The sequence below is a fragment of the Oryx dammah genome, unplaced genomic scaffold, assembly GCF_014754425.2.
Source record: "Oryx dammah isolate SB20612 unplaced genomic scaffold, SCBI_Odam_1.1 HiC_scaffold_2, whole genome shotgun sequence".
NCBI lineage: Eukaryota > Metazoa > Chordata > Mammalia > Artiodactyla > Bovidae > Oryx > Oryx dammah.
Window position 1 is genome coordinate 80,864,455 of NW_024070186.1, and position 4,871 is coordinate 80,869,325.

A 4,871-nucleotide genomic window follows, 5' to 3' on the forward strand; every position below is an offset into this window, starting at 1 on the left:
ATCACTGTGATAAACAGATATAGGGATATGAGAAATGTTTTGAATGTTATAGCTGGGATAAAATGATATAATCTATGTAAAAATATCTAGCATTGTCCTCGACACTTGTTATGCCACTGAATTTGGTACTGTCCCCCATGGTAATATAAGCGAAGCATATTTGGAGCCTGTGTTATGTGACAGGCAATGCTTTTAGCCCTTCACCAGTATTGGTCTATGTGATATTTATAAAAACCCCATGAATAATATATAATCATTCCCATTTATCTCATGAGGAAATTAAAAAGTACAGAGAATTTAGGTATTTGCTTAGGGTTACATAGCTAACAGGTAACAAAACTAGAATTCCACCCTAGGCAGCTGGTCTTTGAGTTTATGTGATTTTCATTAAAGAAATATCATTGTTACCTGATTCAAGTGAAAGTGAAAGTGAAAATGAAGTCGCCCAGTCGTGTCCGACTCTTTGTGACCCCATGGACTAGTAGCCTACCAGGCTCCTCCCTCCATGGGATTCTCCAGGCAAGAGTACTGGAGTGGGTTGCCATTTCCTTCTCCAGGGGATCTTCCCAACCCAGGGATCGAACCCGGGTCTCCCGCATTCCAGGCAGACGCTTTAACCTCTGAGCCACCCGGGATTCAAAGTGCTTTTATAATTTGATTTTCAGGGAGAAAACAAAAGATGACAGTTGCACTGGAAATTGCCTAAAAAAAATAAATATGATATTCTATTAATCCATCGTCATTGCTCATGCTCAGTCGTGTTCAGCTCTTTGTGACCGCGTGGACTGTAGCCTGCCAGGCTCTTCTGTCCTGGGGATTTCCAAGGCAGGAATACTGGAGTGGGTTGCCATTTCCTCCTCCAGGGGATCTTCCGGACCCAGGGAGTGAGTCTCCTGCGGTTCCTGCATTATAGGCAGGTTCTTTACCACTGAGCCACCAGGGAAGCTCCATTCTATTCATTAGACCCCCATTATCCTCAACAACCCATATGTCACCATTAAAAAAAAAAAAAATCTCCTTTGATAACCCTCTCCTGCCTCAAAACACTCAGGTAGGCAAAGAAATCATTGGCTCTTTAAATTATTGCTCATACGTATCGCACCATATATTCACGTATTTTGCTGTCAACTCTTTCCCTGTCACAGATCCTCATTTTGCTAATGAGGAAAATGAGGTCCAGAGAAAGAAATTTATGAAACCATGAATTAAACTGAGCTCTGGAAGCTAAGAGTCGGACACGACTGAGCGACTTCACTTACACTTTGCACTTTGCACTTTCATGCATTGGAGAAGGAAATGGCAACTCACTCCAGTGTTCTTGCCTGGAGAATCCCAGGGATGGAGGATCCTGGTGGGCTGCCGTCTCTGGAGTCTCACAGAGTCGGTCACGACTGAAGTGACTTAGCAGCAGCAGCTGGAAGCTTATATTAGCTAAAAGTTATAGCTCCTCCGAGGGTCAAGAGTCATGAGTCATTTGTTTCAGCATCAAGTCCATATTCCGTGTTCTAATAAATTGTATTTGAAATCCCAATGTCTCCACTGTTTGGTCCTCTGAGGACCTCAGACTTTAGTAACTGAATAGATCATGCCACTCCTACTTTTGATAGTGTCTTTAATTTCTCATCCATTTGATTTTTTCTATAGTCTTTGTATCTTTGTATGTGGGAAATGAGATAGATAACCTCCACATCTTTCTTGATTAGCATTTGGCATGGCATCACTTTTCTGTTCCTGGTTTTTATTGCCTATATTCTTGAAACTTTGTTAAGTATTTACTAAATTACTACTTGGCCAGGTTTAGTCCTGGCTATTGGGCGAAGAGTCAGACACGACTGAGTGAACTGAACTGAACTGATTGGGCATGAGTGAACCAGGTTAATATAGCCCACATCCTCTAGAGCTTACAGTCTAATAGGATACATAGACAATTAAACAGGAGGTTATAGCCTGGAGTGGTAAATCTGTGATGAAGTGTTTAGATCCACGTGAAGTGGAGTCAGGAAAATCTTCATAGAGGAGCAAATCTCTGATTTGAGACATAAAAGCAATTATCCAAGTTCTGTAAGGGCAGGGACAGATCTGTTTCATTCATCTAAATATCCTTAGTACAGTGCCTGTGTATAGTTCAAATTCAACAAATATTTTTGAATGAAGAGATGTATGCAAAGTAAAGAGATTGACAGACTCCTTCCTTGACCAGAATTTAGTCAGGAGCCCTCTCATTTTAATCTTGAGGCTCCTTGGAAAAGACCCTGATGCTGAGAAAGATTGATAGCAACAGGAGAAGAGAGTGACAGAGGATAAGACGGTTAGATAACATCACCAGCTTTGTGTCATGCTGTGCTCAGTCTCTCAGCCATGTCTATCTAACTCTTTGTGACCCCATGGATGTGAATTTGAGCAAACTCAGGGAGACAGTGGAAAACAGAGGAGCCTTGTGTGATACAGTCCATGGGGTCACAAAGGGTCAGATATGATTTAGTGACCGAATGACAACAATAACCTACCCTTAGCCTCCTAAGCCCAGTTTTAGCAGAGAATCTACTAAGCCAGTGTATTGACAACACCCCGCCATTGGTATCTGATCATTTGGCCCAACTTTATCAAAGATCCTTCTATCTCTGATAGAATTATTCTTAGTAATTTTGTATCCATTGCCCCCCCTTTCTGCTCATTGGCTATAAATCCCCAACTGTCTTTCTGTATTTGGAGTTTGTTCTGAGTCTCCTGAAATTATGTGCAAAACTATGTATATGTTTAGTATTGCAGATATTTCTTTTACCTGGGAAAAAGTTCTATATTGTTAGTTACATTCTCCAGGTATCTGTAACCTTAAAAAATACTACAAACCACACCGTACTTATTTTCATGTAGAATATATCGATCTGTATGGTGTCAAGTTGATAGCTCCCAGATGTATTTATCATATTCAAACTTTCTTCTATATTCTGTACTTTTGTCTGCCACATTAAGATTCAAACTCCACACCGTTAACCCTTTCATCTCTACTATCCCAACTCCTATTCAATTTTTTTCCTCATTTTTTTTTCCCTTGGAATAAACTTTTGAAAGTCTTCTCTACCCTTTGTAGCAACTCTACAATTAAATGCCAAAAGTGTTTTTTTCCTGAAAATGCTATGTGTTGTCAATTTTTCCTAGTCTGATTCTGAACCACATTAACTTTGTAGTGAAATTTCCACATGAGCTTCTTAACTGTTCTCCTATCCTCTGGCTCTTTTGTTTTCAGTTAGTCTATCCTTTATGGCATTGCTATATTTTATCTTTAGTGGGTTGCTCCCATACTCCCAACTCTATATCATTTATTGGCTGAAACCCTTTACCCATTATGAAAGGTCCTTTGACACCACTTTATTTTTCTGTGTATTTGTTACACTCTGTGATCAAGGGTAAAAACAATTGTCTTGACAGTTCCTCTTCTTCCCAACAAATTGCTGTCTGGGCTCCAAGCAATCTAAGCATAGTCTCCTTTTATTTCTTGAGACTGTCTTTCCACTCTCTTTCCTGCCTATCTAAATCCTGGCCATTTTTCATGTTTTAGTTCAAGTTCCGCTTATTTCAAATGAGACTTCCCTAATAAAAATTACCTTTCACTGATAGTTCTCTATTTAAACTTCTTACTGTGTAGATTGTTAGTTTATCCCTTGTAGTTTTCTTATATGTGTGTGTGTGTGTGTGTTGTATGTGTGTGTGTGTGTTGTATGTGTGTGTGTGTGTGTGCATGTGTGGGCACATATACATATGCACTGTTTTGTCTTCCCAGGCATATGGCAGGAACAGGACTTGTCACACTCTTCCCACCACCAGACCACTTTAAAAACGTAAAATATATTTAATAAATAATAAGCAATTTTAGCCATACATTAGGTAGAATTTTAAATCTAAATTCTTAATTATTTTAGAGAGGTGCTGACCAAGGTAACCATGCACACTTCAGTTCTTTAGAGTAGCAGTGTGCTGTTTTTGACAAGCTGTCAATACCCTCACATAAGGAACTAGATACATAAATCAATAAGGCACTTGTTATTTTCAAATTACATCCTCCTGCAGGACATTCTTTGTGAATAAGTTCCACATTGAATCAGAAATTACAGCATTCCCGCTGATTGTGTCATAAGTGGTAAACCTGACTCTGTAGTCTTGAATATTGTTATTTCCACAAAGACCAGGGTATGGGCTTGAGGCTTTGTAAGGTTGTTTGGAGAAGGAAATGGCAACCCACTCCAGTATTCTTGCCTGGAGAATCCCATGGATGGAGGAGCTTGGTGGGCTACAGTCCTCGGGTTGCAAAGAGTTGGACAGGACTGAGCGACTTCACTTTCACTTTGCCATCTCAAAATTTTTTAAATAGTTCTGCAGAGATACACTTTCACACATACGTTGAAAGTTTTGAATATTGTTTTTCTCCCTGAAATTTGTATGCAAAATATACCCATGGCTAAATGAAACAAATAAACTATATATGCTGTTTTCCCACTTTCTGATCCAAAAAAACAGTGACTAAGCTGAATTTTAACCTTAACAACATCTTACCTCAGAGAATAATTATAGAAACAGTTTAAGCAGTCATTTCAGAATGTCCTAGAGAAAGAAAACAATGAGACAAAGTAGAATAGTAATGATAAATATTTATTCATTACTATATTCTTGGCTCTGGTGCACGCTTGCTATCAGCTTTTTGTTCTCCAATTCCAAAGTGAAATACCTGGTGAGCTCATAGAAATAGAATATTGGAACTTTATGGGACTTTAGAGATTAACTAGCCCAACCACCTAATGTTATAGAAAAGGACACTAAAGTGAGGAAATGGCAGTTAAGTTGTCTAAAGTCACAGAATAGTTTAAAAGCAGTTT

The 4,871-nt window shown here is 39.0% G+C and overlaps 1 non-coding gene across 1 annotated transcript; it reads right to left on the minus strand.

Annotated features, from left to right (window-relative positions):
* Positions 1-563: 563 nt before the first annotated feature.
* Positions 564-635, minus strand: TRNAS-GGA. The gene has a single exon. It is a non-coding gene; the product is annotated as a tRNA-Ser (tRNA).
* Between the last annotated feature and the right edge of the window lie 4,236 nt (positions 636-4,871).